The sequence below is a fragment of the Phascolarctos cinereus genome, unplaced genomic scaffold, assembly GCF_003287225.1.
Source record: "Phascolarctos cinereus isolate Bilbo 61053 unplaced genomic scaffold, phaCin_HiC Scaffold_4;HRSCAF=312, whole genome shotgun sequence".
Taxonomy (NCBI): domain Eukaryota; kingdom Metazoa; phylum Chordata; class Mammalia; order Diprotodontia; family Phascolarctidae; genus Phascolarctos; species Phascolarctos cinereus.
Genome location: NW_027555847.1, coordinates 365,386,341 through 365,406,349, shown reverse-complemented (window position 1 = coordinate 365,406,349; position 20,009 = coordinate 365,386,341). Strand labels below are relative to the sequence as shown.

General features: G+C 39.7%; 1 long non-coding RNA gene across 1 annotated transcript; it reads left to right on the top strand.

The window, feature by feature from the left end:
- Positions 1-303: 303 nt before the first annotated feature.
- On the top strand, positions 304-12,142 carry LOC110213378 (uncharacterized). The gene is made up of 3 exons (XR_002325987.2): positions 304-418; positions 10,896-10,958; positions 11,781-12,142. It is a non-coding gene; the product is annotated as an uncharacterized LOC110213378 (long non-coding RNA).
- Positions 12,143-20,009: the final 7,867 nt, after the last annotated feature.

Here is a 20,009-nt window from a genome sequence, read left to right as displayed (position 1 = left end):
CACCCTGCAAAGATGATTAGGACCAGCTCCAGAAGCAATAGTTCTGCTACTCATTTGCTCCTTGTCCACACTTGACTATTGTAAGATAATCCCTGTATTACTGTTCCCTTAGCCATCTTTTCTTCCACAACTCCCTAAAAAAAAAAAAGTGCGGCTTTACTTTACAGCTAATTTGCTGTAATCACATTGCCCAGAAAAGAGCACAGCTGCTCACAATGAAGAAAGAGAAAATGGGAACAGAGGGAACCTTATAATGAAGTGGGGGTGGGGGGAGCAGTAAGGGGGTGGAAAGAACTGTTAGTTGCTGTTGGAGTCATTTGAGACAAGGGAAAAACAGGAGTAGGTTAGTGTGTTGACCCTGAGCCTTGGAATGGATGAAAATGGAAGGAAAAAGCAACCAAAGAGTAAACTCTTTTGCGTAAGTTAAAACTTAAGGTTTTTAAAACCCTTACCTTTTTAGCATTGTTATAGATATATATACACATCTATACATACATACACACATACACATATATACACACACACACACATATATATACATATATAATACATACACACACACAAATCTGGTGTTAATCTTATTTCCTCAACACTACTCTTACAGTTGGCCCAGGGTTTGAAGGCAAGGGTCTACTCTCAAAATGAAGAAAGAAATTGTCTGCTCTGGTGGTTTGACCAAATCTAATCTAATGAATATTTATTAAGCACTTCGTATATGGAAGAAACCATGCAAAGTACCATGCCAGACATTGGAGATGCAAAGACAAATCACAACAGTCCTGCTCCTGCCCTCAAGGAATTAGTATTCTACTTGGGGGATAGATACAATATGTTAACAAACATACACACACACACACACATACACACGCATGCATGCATGCATGCATGTAAATACACAAAGCACATATACATGTATATGCCTATGTATGCACATATACATACATGTGTATACATATATGCATGCACACAAGCACATATCTATTTTATGTATGTGCATGTAAATATACACGTTTATATATACATGTATAAATCATGCATATCTACATCTATACATTGTATATGTATAATTGCGTGACTATACATTATATGTGCACGTGTGTGTATGCATGTTGTAAAATCACGTGTGCATGTTGTGATTTTTGTGCCTGTACGAATGTGTTGTACATATATGTATAGTTATGCGATTATGTGCATATATGTGTGTGCATGTATGAGTGCATGTACACATGTGCCTAGCATTATTCAATGTTACATGAATGTTAGTTGTTATTGTTATTATTGTTATATATAAAAATAATTATTTGAGGAGGAAGGAGAGCATACTCACAATTAAAGGAATCAAGAAAGGTTTCCTGGGGCAGCTAGGTGGCTTAGTGGATAGAGCTCTGGCCTTCTAGTCAGGAGGACCTGAATTCAAATCCAGCCTCAGATACATGATACTTACTAGCTGTGTGACCCTGTTCAAGTCACTTAACTCTGATTGCCTCACCAAAAAGAAAAAAAAAAGGAAAAAGAAAAGAAAAAGAAAGGTTTCCCTAGGAGAAGGCTCATAGCAGAACCTTGAAGGAAGCTAGGAATTTGAAGAGAAGATGAAGAGGGAGTGTAGTCCAGTACTGGGCGACAGAATCCATAAAGTTACAGAGTTGGGAAACAGAGCTCAGAGACTGGGGAAGAGCAAGTGCATCAGTTTCCCTGAGAGGCAGAGAATATAAAGGGAAATAATGTGTCATAAATCTGAAGGTGGGCTGCAACCAGAATGACTGAATACATGAGCCAATATTTAAAAAGAAATTGTTAGGGATTCTTGAGAAAACTACAAACTAAAGCTTGGAGTTAGAATTTTGCCTGTTTCATCTTTACAAAACTACATTCTTTAAAATGGGAAAGTGCATATTCCTTCGATGCCTGACATTATTTCTCTGATACTTTGGCATATTCCCTCCTCTCTGCATTCCCCCAAGAATTATTCACACCTTAAAGGAGGAAGAAGGGGAGGGGGCAGGTTTAGGAGTTAATACTTTTGTGCTTTTGCAAACTACAGAATATAAAATTCTTATGGAAATGACTTGAACAATTTCTAGAGCAAAGGGCTTTAACAATGTTGCTATGAAGAAAAAGCTTAGGAGTTAGAAGAGAAAATAAATAGGTTTAATATTCGGCTTAAAATAAATGTTCTGAGTTGGTCTGTATGATAATAGTGCCAAAATAATTAATTTGCCCCTGGCCCTCTCATTTGTCAATAAGAGTGGGTTGGTAGGGGTTTAAGGCTGTGGGAAAACTGTAAAAGATGTGCCCTGTCATCATTTTAAAGTTCAGGGCTCTCTTTGCTCTCTCCCTGGCGAATTCAAAGCAAAACTCCCTCTAGTTCAGAAGAGAGCTCAGAAATCTTCCGCTCCTGCACAAAGTGCTCCTAAAATACAAGGCATGACAACTGCCTTCCACTGAAGGGGCTTCCTCATCTTCCTGTATTCCCCATGTTTGCTTTTTATTCTGGTCTTCAGGAGATTTGTAAGGGAAAAAAATTTATATCACTAATTGATGATGAGGGATTGCAGGAGTTATAGGTGGAATTCCTAGAATAGGGATGAAGGGCAAGGAAACCAAAGTTCCTTGGTTTTAGTTCCAAGACAGTTGATTATTTATATGATGACTTGGAATAAATTCTTTAAACAGTAACGACTGTACTAGAATATTGTATTAGGCATAATGGGGCATTAAAAAGAATTTAGAAAATATATCCCACGGCTTCAAGTTGTTTATAATCTAATAAATGGTAAAGAAATGCATAAAAGGGATATAGAGCTTTTAGACAGATACAGCCAGGAAATGGGTCCATTTGTAAATTGTCAGGCAGATGAGTTTTCTAAGATCTCTGTCTTTTATGGATTACTGGAGGAGGAGGAGGAGGAGGCAGGGAACAGGGGGAGAAGGTAGGGAGGGTGTCTCTCACTGTCATATAATCCTTTATTCAGTAATATAGAAGTTACACATGGCCACAGTTCAGAAAGCGCCTACATTCCCAGGTGCCCAGACCTTGAGAGGGATAAGCATGCAGCCCGCAGGTCAGCCAGGCCTTCAGCTCACTTAGAAGATGACTGAAGCCAAAGCACTGGCTTATTCCTCTATAGCCCCTGCCACAACTAACCCAGTCCTGAGGGGGTTGGGACATCCTCTAAACCTCTGGGTGCCTCAGCTAACTAGTTAATAGAGGCTACATTCCCAGAAGATTTGTTAATTAAGCCATTGTTATACTTAAATGTCTGAATTAATAGTAGGGACTGGGGTGTGGAGAAATGGTGTGATTTAAATGGCCAAACTTCTACTCTGCTGTCAATTCACACCCACCCACTCCTGGCCTCAGGTACAACCATTGATGGAAGCAATGGGAAGTAGGATGTCCAGAAAGGAAAATTCTTTTTTTACTTTTTATTTTTATTTATTTCATTAAATCTTTCCCAATCACATGTAAAACAAAATTTTAACAATCATTTTTTGAAATTTTGAGTACCCAATTCTCTCCCTCCCTCTTGCTCCTCCCCTATCCTTGAAAAGGCAAGCTATTTGATATCTCTTATATCAAAGTTCATGCAAAACATATTTCCATATTAGCTATGTTGCAAAAGAAAACAAAATAAAATAATAAACATAAAATAAAATAATAAAAATGAAGTAAAAAAGTATGCTTCAGAGTTCATCAGTTTTTTCACTAGAAGTAGATAGCATTTTTTTTTATCATAGGTCCTTCAGAACTGCCTTGGTTCATTGTCTTAATCAGAGTGCTAAATCGTTCACAATTGACTATCATTACAACATCGTTAACGTGTACAATGTTCTTCTGGTTCTGCTCATTTCACTTTGCATGAATTCATATGTCTTCCCAGGTTTTTTCTGAAATCATCCTGCTCATCATTACTTATAGCACAATAGCATTCCATCACAATCATGTACTTTTTTCAGCCTTTCCAAAATTGATGGGCATTTTCCTCAATTTCCAACTCTTTGCCACCAGGAAAAAAAAGCTCCTATAAATATTTTTGCACAAATAGGTCCTTTTCCCTTTCTGATTGTTTTGGGATATAGATCTAGTAGTGGTATTGTTGGGTCAGAGGGTGTGCACAGTTTTATAGCTCTTTGGGTGAAGTTTCAAACTATTCTCCAGAAGAGTTGGACTGGTTCACAACTTCACCAACAATGCACTGGTTTCTCAGTTTTTCCACATCCCTCCAGCATTTGTTATTTTTCTTTTCTGTTATGTTGGCCAATCTGATAGTTTTGAGGTGGTATCTCAGTTGTTTTCATTTGAATTTCTCTAATCAATAGTGATTTAGAGCATTTTTTTCATGTGATTGTAGATAGCTTTGATTTCTTCTTTTGAAAACTGCCTGTTAATATCCTTTGACCATTTATCACCTGGGGAATGGCTTTTATTTTTATAAATTTGGCTCAGTTCCCTAAAAGTGAAAATTCTTATGATGCCAGGCCTCTAGAAAATTTTCTGGGAACAACTGGTCATTGTTCTTCCTTTACCCTCCCAAAAGCAAGAATTGCAGTTTAACCCAGAGACCACTGGAGAAATGGACGAACGACAAATAATTTGAGATCATGCCACCCTGAAAGTCACAGGATCGCTGAGTCTCAGAATTAGAAGAAATCTTAGAGTTCATTTAGCCCATCTCCCTATCCAAAGCATAAAGACCCTTTAAGAAACTCAGAAAATAACAGTCTAATTTGGGCTTCAGCATATTACTTCTCATCTTCACTAAATACACACTCAATCTTTTGTTACTCCCTAGACTTGTCACAATTACCAATCTGTGAGTGATTTTCTTTTCAAATGGGTCATTTGAATCCTGGGAAATTTTAGATCCTTTAAAGAGCAAAGCATAAATTTTACCCTACCATCACTTACGAAAACCTCATTTCTACCCTTAAAATAACATACAATCCACTTGAAACTGAGTCCCAACCAAAAAGCTTCAAGATCATGTTAGCATCAATCAATCATTATCTTATTCTCCAGAGGAGCTTTACAGGGCAGAATAAGAGAATAATAAAATTTTGAAACTCTAAATGATCTCAGAGATCTTCCAGTCCAGCCCTCCTCTTTTACCGCTACAATAAATAAATAAATAAACAAACAAACAAACAAACAAACAAACAAATAAATAAATAATAAATAAATGAATGAATAAATGAGTAGATGATTGAATAAATGAATAAATGAATGAATAGATAAATAAATGAATAAATGAATAAATGAATAAATAAGTAAGCAAGTAAATAAATAAATAAATGAATGCATAGATAAATAAATAAATAAATGAGTGAATAAATGAATGAATGAATGAATGAATGAATGAATAAATAAACTTCAGCATAAGGAAGCAACCTCACAGCAGGTCACAGGTAGGCAGCTTATAGGTAGTATTATACCCATTTCCCATATATTGGGTATGAAGGCCCAGAATCACATGGTACTTAAGGTCACAGAAGATTTCTGTACTCCTGACTTTACCCTCTGTACCCTACATTTTAACCTTGCTCAACCGAGCAAGTAAAGGATGAACCAGCTGAAATTAAACTGCATCATATATTTACTCCCAAATCTCTTCCCTTCTGAAAGAGTGCCTTTCATCTATCATCCACGGAAATATTTCCTAAAGAGGCAGGTTGCTCTAATTCAGGTTTCAAGTTGATATTTATATTATTGTTGTTTAAGTGTTTTCAGTCATGTCCAACCCTTTGTGTCCCCATTTGGGGTTTTCTTGGCAAAGATACAGGAATGGCTTGCCATTTTCTTCTCCAGCTCATTTTACAGATGAGAAAACTGAAGCAAAACAGGGTTAAGTGACTTGCCCAGAGTCACGCAGCTAGTAAGTGTCTGAGGCCACATTTGAACTCAGAAAGATGAGTCTTCCTGACTCCAGGCCTGGTGTTCTATCTACTGTGCTACCTAGCTGCCTACCATGATATATAGGTGTTCAAAGTTCTTTCATACCCCTATGCAGAAGTGATATTTTATTTCTAATTATCTGTTGAGAATTTACTGTCATCTATGCAATTCAGAGATTCCTTTTTTTAAAAAAAGCATTACATCTCCATTACATTACGATGAAATATGGCAAATGGAAATATTTCTAAAAGTGAAGTGGATAGAGTGGACTTGGAATCAAGAAGATGTGAATTCAAAACCTGCCTCTGAGAGGCACCAGCTGGGCAAGTTACTTAACTATTCTCAACCCGATTTTTCTTATATGTAAAATAGGTATCACAAAAACACCTACCTCAGAGGGTTGTTACGAAGATCAAATGAGATCAAATATTAAAAGTGTTTTGTAAACATTAAAGCGCCATATAAAGTCTAGCAATCATCATCATTATGAAATACATAGAAGTCTAATGAACAAATCTGCACTGTTGCCTCAGTGATTGTATTTTTTTTCTGTTCTTGGTTATTTGACTACCCTGGTATGGGGAACCTTCAAGTGATTAAGAGCTTGGATCACGCACAGTTTTTCAGACTCAGGAGCATCCCTCAGAGAAGTGTGTGGAGAGGATGTAAAAGGAAACCTGGTATTGTGCCTTTATTCACATCAATCGCACAACACCCTAATATGCATTCTGCTTAAGTGAACAAAATTAACCTTGTCTCTGGGTAAATACTAAGCCCAAACCCCAACAGGTGCCCTGAGAACTGTGAACAGACACATCTAAAAGACAAAACATTGAAGTATAAAACAGGGCCTTAGATAAGTTTTCTTCTAGCCCTGGACTCTTCAGAAATTTAGCGTCCACAAACTTCACAGTCCCAAAGAGAGTCAACTTCCCATATCCTCAGCCTGGCACAGGAAATAGGCTGCAGGACCTGAAGAAGAATGTACATTTAAAACTTGTTTCTGAGACTTCATAGCTTGTGTGAGCCTCTGAACCTCAGTTTCCTCTGCCATAAAATGAGTAAATACCTTGGAATTTATTTTTTCACAGAGTTGTTGTGAGGCTCAAATGAGATAAGAGATGTAAAGCACTTTGCAAACCTGAAAGCACAATACAGATGTTAGATGTTATTACCAAGGAACAAGGTTGGGAAAAGGTTTAGTTTGTTTTCCCAGCATAGCTTGGGATGTGAAAGAGATAGTCAACCAAATTGGATCCTAGGTGCTTTATAGAACTATTCAACCACCCAAAAAGAATGTCTGCTAGGACTTCTTCCCTTATGCTTGTCTGGGAGTTTTAAGTGCTCAAAGCACCTCCACCATAGTGAAAAGAGCAATGGAATGGAAGTGAGGAGAGCAGGTTTTCATCTTGGCTCTGCCACTAATTCACTGTATGAACAAGTTGCTTTAACCTCCCTGGCTTTCTAGATCTGGAAAAAGAAGCTAGCCCTTGCCAAGTTTCTCTCTATCCCTTACAATCTGTGAATCTGTTCATCTGAATGTCCCTGTGAAGTAGGTAGTGCTAGAAAAATGAGGTCCCAAGAGTTTAAGTGACTTTGCCAAGTTCACCCAGATCAGATGGCAGATCTGGGATGAAGATGACATAGCAGTCAAAGGAAAAGGGCAGTGAAGGTTTCCAGTCCCCCTCCCCCAAACACTCCTCCATCACTTTGAGAGAATGTGTTTTTTAAAGAAACAAAGGAAAGGGGCCCAACAGCCACGGGAAATCATTCTAGGTTGATGCTTTGCATGGAGGAGCCTTCTCTTTGACAAATGAATGTCGACCTTGGTTGGTTATACAAGGGACCAGATTGCTGATATTCTCCCAAGAAAAGGATCTTAGAAAAATATCAGCTCTTTGTGAGCAAATAGAAAGAAATTCATCCCTGCCGAAGTGCCATGTCACTGTTTCCATTACTAGAGCAAACAGAACAATTTTACTGGCCACTGCCTGACCAAATACTAAACAATTCCCAGGATTTTCCTCTTTTCTTTCTTGACACTGTTCATCATCCATAGGAATTTTGCTGTTGTTTTTGTCAATCAGTTGTATCTGACTCTTTGTGACCCCATTTGGAGTTTATCTTGGCAAAGTCACTAGAGTGCTTTGCCATTCTTCTCCAGCTCACTTTACAAATGAGGAAACTGAGGCAAGCAGGATTAAGTGATTTGCCCAGGGTCACATAGCTAGTAATTGTCTGAGGCCGGATTTGAATTCAGATCCTCCTGACTCCAAGGCCAGCACTCAATCCACTTTGCCACCTAAACAGCTCAGATAGCTGCTTACAAGCTAGGGACACAAGTCTCTTCATAGCTCACATGCTCTTAGGCCTAACTACATTTGCCTGATAAGTGTGGGAAAAGCATTACTAGGTTAACACAGAAATGTGTTTAGTTTGACTAGGCATAATTGTTACAGGGATTTTGCTTGTCTTTTTTTTTTCCCCCATGGGGAAGAGGTGGGGGAAAATGAGGGAGAAAGGAGAAAAAAATGTTTATTAATTTAAAAGAACTTTTTTAAAAAAGAAAAAATTTATGGAAAAGAGAAAAACCATCATATCCATCCCCATTTCACAGATGAAACAAAAGAGGTAGAAACTAAAGTAACTTGCCCCAGATTCCACGAGATCCAGATCTTTGTAGCCTTCATCAGGGGGAGAATGGAGACAATTATAAGATAATTCAATCCAAAGCTGTTTTTTTTTTATAACTTGATTTCTCAAGATGATTGCTTCCCTCTAATCCCATTAGCTTTGGCTATAGAGACCCAACCAGAGTGTGTGAGTTTGGGTGAGTCACTGGAACTGTTCTCCACTTCTGGTTTCCCACTAGGAAATTAGAGATAATGACACAGACCTTCCTTTTGGGGTTACAATTGATTTTAATTCATTTTCAGGACCAGAAAGCAATAAAGAAAAGAACAATAATAATAATGGTCCCTACTCACTAAAGCTGACTTTGAAAAGCACAATTGTGTTTTATTGTATTTGGATAATCTCAAAAAGATGATTTTGTCTAATGAAAATTAAGTCTATTCTTTATAAACCCCAGATCCAAAGGAATAAAAGAACAAGTAAGTAAATAGGGTAGGGCCCTTTCCATTAGTACCTGAAAACCTTCTAGGGTCACACAGATTCATTCCCCTTGGAGATGGTTTAGAAGATAGATGCCCATTAGATCACAATCCTGGTCCTAGGACTCAGTTTGTTACACTTTTGTCCCTTTGAATTCAAATACTTGCCCCCCACCTCTACCCTCTCCCTACCACACACACAAACACATGCACACGCATGTACAATCCGACTTGCAGTCACTTTGCCATATCAAATAGCCCTATTTTCATTCTGACTTAATTAACATTGGACCTGTTTTGATATGGGGCAATTTCTGTCACAATTGACACCCAGCCTCTGATTTTAGATGCTGCTAAACGTAGCCACATCTATTAAAAAAATTGATAATCTGTTAATGTGCATAACACCTTACAATCAAGCCTCCATTCCAGACAAAGCTTGCTCCCAGAAAACAAAGACAGTTACTGACTGTGCCTAGTGGTCCAGTGAGCTCTTGGGTATCAATCAAATATTTCTATAATATTTATTAGAAGAGCAGCCGTAGTGCAGAGGATAAAATGCTGGATGGAGACCTGTGCCTAAATCCTGACTGCAATTCACTCCCTGTGTGATCTTTGAGCCTCCCTTCCCTTATCTGTTCAATGAGAAATTGGTCTTCATGACCTTAAGGTCCCTGCTAGAACAAAATCTATGATCCTCGGTACAAGGGATTGTGCTAAACTCTGTGAGGGACTTGAAGAACAGTACCTTGGTCCCTTCCCCAGAGGAAATAAGAGTGTAATTGAGGAACTCAGTGGACATAAAAAGATAGCTAGCAATACAAGGCAGTGTATACTAAGTATATCACTAATGAGTGATCCTGACAACTCCTATGCTTAAGATATATGGAAAGGAAGGGATCTTTTGTCCAGATCCATAATTCCAATGATTTAGGGAGTATCTGGTGAGGAAACTCCTTCTACCAACATAGATGGGCAATTATTAGGCAATGGAAAGTCTTGGAGACTTAGCTGGGAGTGAGAGGGTAAATGATTTGCTGCAGGGTCACACAGTCAATATGATAAAAGACAAGAGCTGAACCTAGAATCTCTGACTCTGAGGCCTGCTCCCCATGCACTCTGCCAGGTTACCAGGGATAGATGCTATACAAAAGAAAGACTAGATAAGAGTACATTCTTTCTGTGTAATCCTATAAAATGGGGGAGATAGAAGCATCCAGTGCTCCCTGCTTATCTTGACCTCTTGGCTTTTTTTTTTTTGGCTAGGCAGTGGGGTTAAGTGACTTGCCCAAGGTCACACAGTTAAGTGTTATATGTCTGAGGCTGAATTTGAACTCAGGTCCTTCCGACTCCAAGGCCAGTGCTCTATCCACTGCATCACCTAGCTGCCCCTCTTGGCTTCTTTTAAGGCTCGGCTCAAATCTTACCTTCTGTAGGAGATCTTTCCCAGTCCTCTGAGTTAGCTGCCTTTCCCTGTGAAGTCATCTTATATCTACTCTGTATGTATCTTGTTAATAACTGCTCGTGTACATGTTGCTTCCCTCATGAGAAATTAAGCTCCCTGAGGGCTGAGAATGTTTTTAGCATTTTATTTCCATCCCCAAAGCTTAACATGGATCTTGGCACACAATAAGTGCTTAATAAATGCTTTTTGACTGTTTGAGTGGTTGATTGAAATAGAACAAACAAGAAGATTTATATAGAAATGGAAACTAGCATGTTTTCCATTATAATAACAGTGACCAATATTTAGAGGATTTACACTTTACAGTTTCCTCACAGCAATCCCAAGAAGTGCTAAGTCATCTAAGATGTAGGAAGCATCAGGAATGGAGAGGTGGGAGAGGAAAGAGTTGATGTATAACCCTGAGCTGTGTCTCCCAATGCAGCTACAGATACCATGCTTAGAATGACTGGAGGCGGATGGAATAATTCAAAAAATCTTGAATGAGGTAAGTCTTGAGTGAGCTGGAGGAAAGAAGGGATGAGTTTGGGCAAAGTGGAGAGGGAAAGACATCCCAGGCCAGACTGGGTGTGATTGTGCCATGTGTGACTGTACACATGGTAGACCTGAGGAGTGCTCACTCATTTAGGACAAGCCACCTCTCCCACTCATTCTCCTTTACCTGGCGTGTCCTCCTCAATTCTGTCTGCCAAATCTGGTCTCTCAATCTTTCCAACTTCCTTCCTTCTTTGTCCCCATGCTTACAGGGCCTCAAATTTAAAAAAAAAAAAGTCTGTTTCTCTATCCAGGCAGTATATTCCATTCTAATATATCAATGCACGTAAATCTGGTTTAAGTATTTCCAAAAGAATGCTGTGATGTTAATTCATAAGGTAAGGGAAATAAGCATTTTATTTGTGTAGCTATAAATAAGAGCCAAAAACTCCTGAAAGTTTCTAGATTCCCTTTTTATTTAAATGTTACTCATTTATATGCAGCCAATTCACAAAAACCCACACACCAATCTGTAATGCACCTGGTATTGTGAGAAATCATCAGTTCCATAGTACCACTTTGTCACAATGAAAACTACACAAAGTCATCTTCTACAGATTAGCCAGTCACCTTCCATCCTCCCAATTTAAGCCCTCCAGGCAAGACCCTGGACACTGGAGTTTCTGAAAATATCCAGCATTTAGGAGGGTTTCTATTTGGTGCTGGGAGTACTTAGCAGCCATTCACACTGGGGCAGGCTCTCTGGGGATATTCATTCCACAAAGGATATTAAACTCTAGTGATCTTTTCCCTCGTGAATTTGTCCTCCTTTCAGGGCCTGAAGCTGCTTCTATCACTGGAAATTCAAGAGTCAGAGCACGTTTGAAAGAAATTCCTCATCATCCACAGCTATCATTTAGGACTAGCCTGAAGCGATCTTCAAAGAAGTTTTGAATCCCTGGAATCTTCTGTAGGCTCTTCTCAAGCAACACCTTCTTTTCCATTCTCTGTTTGCTAGCATCTTCCTCCCACTATTACTTTGGGTATATCTTGGATTTGCTTGCCTGCATATGTTGTTAAACAAAATGTTTCCCCTGCAAGCTCCTTAGGAGCACATACTATTTTATTTTTGTCTTTGTACTTCCAGCATCATGCCTGGCACATACTAGGCACTTAATACATTTTTTTTTAACCAGACCTGTGATTTTCATTGATTGCTTCAAGGAATTCCCAGTAAGGAAATTGTTTCTCCCAAAGTAGATCAGCACCTGCCCTGCCACTTCCAACCTTGAAGGGTGTGAGTAGCATCCTTAGAGGTTAGACAACTTTCCCAGAGTCACAAAGCCAGAATGTGTCCAAGATGGGACTTGAACCCTGGTGTTCTTGTCCCTTAGGCAAGCTTCTATCTTCTAGTGAGATTACCTCTCAATAACTACTTACTGAATTTAATCAAAATGAATGATTAGATTGCTTTTATCAGGCTGGGTGTGGCTCCTAAAACTCCCAAGATCTCCCTCTCAAGTTTGGTCTGAGGGAAAGAGTCTTATTCTCACTGAGATCATATGACATAAAATAACTTTACAGGAATTAGGCAAACTGCTTACAGAGGAAAGAGCAGGCTTCTCTGTTCCCTGTTGTTCAGAGGCAGTTGATCTCCTTCTGTTACAGGAAAAGAAGATAGAGAGAGCTGATTCAACTTACAGAGGGTAAAAATAGCTAAGTGGACAGCTTGCGTGAAACTTAGCAGTTCACCTGTTTTTCCCATTATCGATTGCACAAGAGTGTGTATTGAGGACTGCAAAGTTAGGAGAACCATTATAAAACCAAGGTTCTGTACAAAAACAGTCCATGTGAAATTGAGAAGTGCTGAGGAGCTCACTGGGATTGAAAATAGACAGCTGCCTTTCTGCTCTTGGCTTTGAACTTCTGCCAAGGGAGCATTAGCAAACAGGAAGTCTCAAAAGCACTAGTGGCATGTCAAAGAAGGAACCCAGCACCATTTGCCATTCACAGAATGCCAACAGATCTCATCTAATTAGGAAAGTCTTGAGCTGGCCTGTCATTTTTATGCCTCCCAAAATCTTGGGTCATCTCCTAGGTGGGGAGAGGGTAGTGATAGATGTGCTGGCCTGTTCACTTGAGGTAGAGGAAAAGTAGGGAGGCAGCCATTTAGTAAAGGGGGAGACTTTGGGGCCAAGTCAAGCACCCACTTGACATCCATCATTCCTGACTTTGGGAGGGGCCATTGGGCCCTAGTTTGGTTCATTCATGACAACCTGCAGCACCTTAAATGGATGGAGAAGAGGAGCTAAGAAGAGGGGTTCCTGGGGCATTCTAACATACTACTTCTGTTTAAAATTGGCATCCAGAGGATTTATAGGGAAATCACAGTCTATGGGAAGCTCATAGTATTAAAAATCAATGCCAAGGGTGGAAGGGCTTGGGGGCAGCCAAACCGAATTAAACTCCTATGTGGATTTTAAAAAGTGAGAAAGAAAGATTGTTAGGGAACAGAAAACATGACCCAGTTTGCCCATCCTTAAACATTAGTGGATGAATATGTCACGTTGACAAATAGTCCTGGCTAAAGATGAGCCCAGCAGAAAACAAGCATAAGTGCTGTGTTCCTCTCCCACCCTTACTCTGAGGGGCCAGATGTAAACCAAGACATGCATGGGGGGCCCCTACTGCACATGTGCTCTAAAAATATCATGCTTGCTCCATCTCCACGGAATCTGCTTCCCAGGCCTAGGGACTCATGGGGGTCTGCCTCACAACCAGGGATGGTGGATGAGGCTAGCCCCGCATTTGAGCCAATTACCAGCAAACCTGGAGCAGGCAGTCAGAGGATCCAAACCCTCTACTGCCCAACTTGTCCAAGAAAGGGGGTTCTCATTTTGGAACTGAACTCCAAACTTTTGATCTTGCAGCTCTGCTTGGCTTTGGGCAAAACATAAACTCGAAAGCTATAACAGGCTTTTTTTTATTTTATTTCCCTGGCAGTTCCAGAATAAGGACAGGAATTATTTTCAAATGAGAATCTTTACTGCATAGCGTAGCCTTCCAAAATTAAGCAGAAACACATGGCAGTTCTTATTAAATTTCCCTTGGAAAACAATGGTTTAAATTATGGGTGGAAAATGTTTGATAAAACTTTGAAATGTGAAACCTGAACTTTAAAAAAAAATACATTCTAGAGGGTTTTTTTAACCAGTTTTATGGGGTTCTTCTCACCCTAGTATTATTAATATCCTATTTCTGCTCATATTTTTTTTAAATTGAATTCTCTAAGGTTTGCAATAGAAATGACAATTTCCAAAGCAGAAAATCGGGTGCTAAGGGGTCTCTTCAACTACAAAGAGAGAAGAAAAATTAGATTCCTCAATTAGAGATTTCCTCTCGTCAAGAATGTTTTAAGGAAATAATGTAAAAGGCAGAATCTAATTGTGTCACAATCTGTGCTTGATTTCGTAGGGTAATTAGCAGAAAACAGAAGCCATCTAACAAGGTGCGTCGCACTTATGGGAACTTGCCTTTGGCTGATGAAATGCAGGCCTGCCATAATTAGAGAGATCACTATTTCACTATGGGGGAAGTGAGTGTATGTAATTTTTCAGTCCTAAGCCATAGTCTTCCAATGCTTAGGCTAAACCTGTGCAGGAAGTTAGACAACAGGAGGATCTTGGCAAAAATAGCATTATCTTTTCGGGGCCACCAAATGGAAATAGATTTAATCAATTCTGCCTGTCCTTCAGTGCCTAGTTCAATAGATCCACTGAGAAGTCTTTCCTGATAGCAACATCTGATAGCAACAGTTCTCTCCCACCTCTGAACTCCTACAGTATTTATTGTTTTTACCCTCACTAAAAGCCTTCCATTTATTGCTTGGTATTATTATCTCCACAACTAAACCGTGAGCTCCATTAGAGATGGTTTTGTATTTTACTGTTTGTTTTGTTATGCCAAGAATAGTGTACCAAATATAGTAAATACTTAAAAAAAATGTTGGTTGATTGAATGATTAATTTGCAATATGGACTCCTTCTAACCTTTACTTAGAGTGTGATCTTGGGTAAGTTACTCAACCTCCTTGGGCCTCAGTTTCTTCATTTGCAAAATGAATTAGACTAGATGGACTTATGAAGTTCCTTCAGCTCTAGATCTATGACCCTAAGATATTATCCTCTGATGTCAGTATTCTAACAATATGATCTTTTCTAACATCAGCCTGGGGAATAAGAGGTGTCCAGGGAGGGTACTATGGTATAATGCAAAGTATATAGATAGGAATCAGAACACTGAGTTCTAGTCTTGGATTTACCACTAAATACCACTGTGTGACCTTTGTTAGATACTTCTCTAAGTCTTGGTTTTCTCAGGGCATCTTGAAGGAGTTTAGCTAGATGACCTCTCAGGTAACTTCCAACTCTAATGCTTTATAAGTCTATGAAGCAGTTTTCTGGTGAATAGCCCCAAACTATTTCCATTCCTATTCATGACTCTGCAAGGGAGTTGATGAGTAACAGTAGGTAAAAATTGGGAAGCCAGATCATGTTGTCTGGCATCAATGTTGAATACCACTGGAAAGATTCAGTTTTATGAAGAAATAAAAGAGGAGGCCAGGGACCAGTAATCTAAGTTCTGCTTCTGTCAATGGTTTATTCTCTAATCTTTGCCAGGTCTCATTAACCCATCTGTCCTTCAATATCCTGACCTGATTGTGAGCTTCTTCGATCAAAGAGGAGGGTCATTTCTGTTCAGGATTATTCTAGGCAGTCATATTCCCCCCCTCCGACTTTCATGCTGTCTCTGTAGATTTTTTTTTAAGTATTAAGACTCAATGTAGGGAAACAATAACATCATTCAGGAAGCTATGTTTACATAACTAAATTCCAATCTGGATTGATTTCTTTTATCAAAAATTTTCCTTCAAAAACCCAAAATTCTATGTGAATCACTTTGTCCAAAGCTTCTCTATTGGAGCCTTTGTTGCCTTTACCTCAAGAAACATTCACCTTGTTTTTTTGGAGAGAGGAGGAACCTTGGCCTCATTTACTCTCACACATAGGCAGAAGAGGCAGTTTTCTTAATAGTGTGATTTGAGGAGATCCAGAAAGTGTTCACCTCCCTCAAGTTTTTCTCTCCCACCTGCTTATCTCTGAGAATTACAGTTCTACTCCTAAACATTCATTCATTTGAGTAATTAAGGAATGTTCATACATTAAAGTATAGATATCCTTGCTGGGGCAACACATGAAGCCATCTCCATTACTTAAACCTTAGGTAATGAACAAGTTTGTCAGCTTTGCCAATATGACAACTAGTAAGAGCAGTCATTGTAGAATGAGAAACAAGATGGGGCAGAGAGAAAAATATGGATCTGACATCTTGTGGGAGGCAGGACTCAATAATACCACAGTTTGTGACCCTAAGCAGCTAAGAGCTAATATGAAGGCACTGGGATCCTAAGAAAAAGGGCAGGGTGCTGCCAAAGGCAAAGGATGATGAAAGGGATGGAGGGAGAAATAAAAATGGTAGATTTAGAATCAAAAGACTCCAGATTCCATTTATTACTGTGTGACTTTGGTCAGATCACTTATCTCTGTGCCTCATCTTCTTGATCTGTAAAATAAAATACTTGGAGTTGATAACTAATACTTCATCCACCCTCCCACCCACATTGACAGGTCACTTCAATTCTAAATCTATGATCTTATAAAAAAAAACTTTGCTTATTTCATAATTATGCCTAGGGCTAGCCCTAGAGTTTGCCACCCCAATTTTCAAATAAAAGCAGTTATTTGAAAAAGAATTCCATAAGAAGGGACTCAAGTTTTCATTGTGGATTCCAGACAACTTGATTATGACCCATTAAATGCCAACAATGGGAAAGACTGGTGCCTGGTTTATAAATGGATGAATAAGATTAAACCCATGTTGTTTGTATCTTCACTGATCTCTACTTGACAGAAGAAGATAGGGAAGATCCCAGTGTACCAAATCAAATTATGTATGGCATCGCTGATTAGGGCAGGGGTGGGGAACCTGTGGCCTTCTAGGTCCTTGGGTTCAGCCTTTTGAGTGAGTCCAAGTTTTACAGAACAAATCTTTTTATAAGGGGATTTGTCCTGTGAAGTTTGGATTCAGTCAAAGAGCTATACTTGAGAATCTAAAGGGCCACGGGTAGCCTTGAGGCCACAGGTTCCCCAACCTTGGGTTAGGGGACTGCAAGGCCTGGGACTAACCATCCTTAGACAGGGCCAGCTCCCAGGACAAATAACACAGTAAACTACTCCCTTTGTTCTCCTAACCCTTCCAACACACATCTATTTGTGCACAAGTGAAATTATCTTTAAAAGAACACCAAGTACAAATTCAAAAAGGCTTAAACTGTCTCCTTAGGGATATAAATTCTGAATCTTATTAATAGAAAGACCATGACCAGAATAAGGAAGGTCCTAGCCAGACTACATCTGAGGTGCTAAGCTCTGTTCTAGGTTCCACATTTTAAGAAGGATACTGTCAAGCCAGGGCCTGTGAAGATAAGGTGGAGCAAGATGGTGAGATGACTTAAATCCTGGTAATGCTAAGACTGTGGAAGAAACTAAGATGATTTAACTTAAAAAGTTAAAAACCTGTTTAAAAAGTTGAAGTTATAAAACGTCTTTAACCTTAAAAGACAACTGGGTGGGTTGGAAGGTCTGGTACTGATCCAATGTTAGACTATAAGCTCCATGAAAGCAGGAATGGGGCTATACCTAAACTTGTATCTCCCCCAAAGCATAGTAAAGTGTTCAGTTTATAGCAACGACTTAATAAACATTTGTTGAATTGAATTACATTTCAAGGGCTGCCATGTGGAAGAGAGAGACGATTTATTTTGCTTGGCACCAGTGAGCAGAATTTGGCACAAAAAGCAAAAGTTGCAGAGAGGAAGATTGCATCTCAATATATAGAAAAATTTCTTCTTATTAGAGCTGTACAAAAACACAACAAGCTGCCTCAGGAGACAGTAGATTTCCCTGTACTGTTCAACCTCCAAGTGGGGGTGGAACATGATTTGTTAAGATAGTTGTGGTAGGGATTACTGTTCAGTCACCATTTGGATTAGATGACCACTAAGGCACCTCCTCCAGCCTCTGTGGTTCCATATTGACCCAGTTCTCCAGCATGATCCTCTCAGTTCTCCATACCATACTGATAGCCAGTGTTTGGAGGCTAAAAGGGAAAGAAAAAAATCATGGGAAAGTTATATGGACAGGAGAGGCAAGGAAAAGGGAAAGTACGTTGTAGAAGTCAAGGGAGGAGGGCAGCCTTGATCTTTCAGGAACCAAAGGGAAGGGAACAGATAGAATATAATAAAGAAACACTTGTTTGAGAGAGGCACATCATGTTGAGGGGTAAAGGAAGGCTAGCTGTGGGAGACATGGGAAACCAAGAAAAGAAGTCTTCATGGCATATCCATTGGAATTCAGAAGTAATTCACAGAATCCTACAGAAACTTAGGAACCATCTGAGTTGAGCTGTTCATCAAGGCCAAGTTTTATTGGTATGTGATTTGGTAATGGGATAAAAATTTAGACAGACCCTCACTTCTCTTTCAATTCCAGGGCTGTCTCACAACACTGCTTTTTGAGTAGGAAGGCATCAGGAGCCCTGTAGTACATATTTGTGCTTGAACCCCAGCCAGCCCCTATTCTGCAAGTACAGAGGCCTTTCATGCTCAGAAAAATGCTCCTGTTCCTATATATACTCTTTCATCTAAATCTGAGGCACTTATTAAGAAGCCACTCCTGGCAAATGCCCTGCATGAAGCAAGACAAGGCTCTGTGTAGTTTTTAAAGGACAATTTATAGCCCTATCGCAATGGGAAACAGACAGACTTTCCCATAAATGCAGAACAGGAATTACGGAAGGATGGCCAACTTAAGTTTGGTGTATGCCACGTTTTAGTTTGCATTGTTCCCTAGACTCCACTTTTCCCTTTAGTATTTTCTCCTGACTCTCTGGCATAAGAAACATGGGTCAAGGTTTTCAGTAAGTCTGCTTCCAACCTTGACAAATTGGATTGTGTGGTACTGCTGGTTACAGGAGCCAGGCCTGGTGCCTGACTCACCACCCCCTCCCCAGTCACCCCCTAGGTTTCCAAGTATATTCATGTCACCAAGCTGCAAATCATTCTGAGGAAAGAGATAAAATCCAGATCTACTTAGGCTTGTTATGAGAGACAGTGTTTGGGGGCAGAAAAATACTTATGGCTATAAGATTGTCAATCTTTGAAGTTTGAAATCAAGAGGCCAGTTTTCAAAGGGAAGCCTAGCAGCTATGCCCACAAAAGGCTGGAGTTGCAATGGCAAGTGTTGGTGCAGGTGCAATCTGTTACAAAAGGGCATGTCCTAAGCAAAGGTGAGCCAGAGAGCAAGGGATGGACCTGGAAATCAGTGAAGGCAGACTCCTTCCACCATCCAGGCAGCAGTCTGTCTGGAGCACATGCCCAGGTATCTCTCACAATGCAGAAACTCATTTAAGAAACTGAAAGAATTCAAAAATTCTACTCAAATTCGTACTGAAGCATAGTATCACCTATAACCTTCAGATACTCTACCTTAGGGGGTAGGACTAAGCTCTGGCCCAATAGCCAGTACTTTTCCACGTTCAAAAAAGAAAACCCACCATTTTGGTGATTGATGGTTAGCTGTCCTTCGTTCTCAGAGTCAAGTTACAGTGTGTCCAACTGTGGCTGATCAGACCAATGTGAGCTTGGAAGGCTCTACCACAGGCCGGACACAAATAGTACATGTGAACATTTGGGGTGGATTCTCTAAATTTTCACATCTCGTATTTCTTTTGGGCTACTTCAATTCTTCTTTGCTCAAAGAGCACAGCTTCGTCTCTGATGAAGGCACGCCATGCTGGGCAGTCCTGTGACAGTGTCTCCCATGTTACACAATCAATTACAAAGTTCTTCAGAGAGACCTTGAGAGTGTCCCTTTATCACTTTTTCTGACCACCATGTGAACACTTTCCCTGTGTGAGTTCTCCACAAAATGATCTTTTTGGCAAG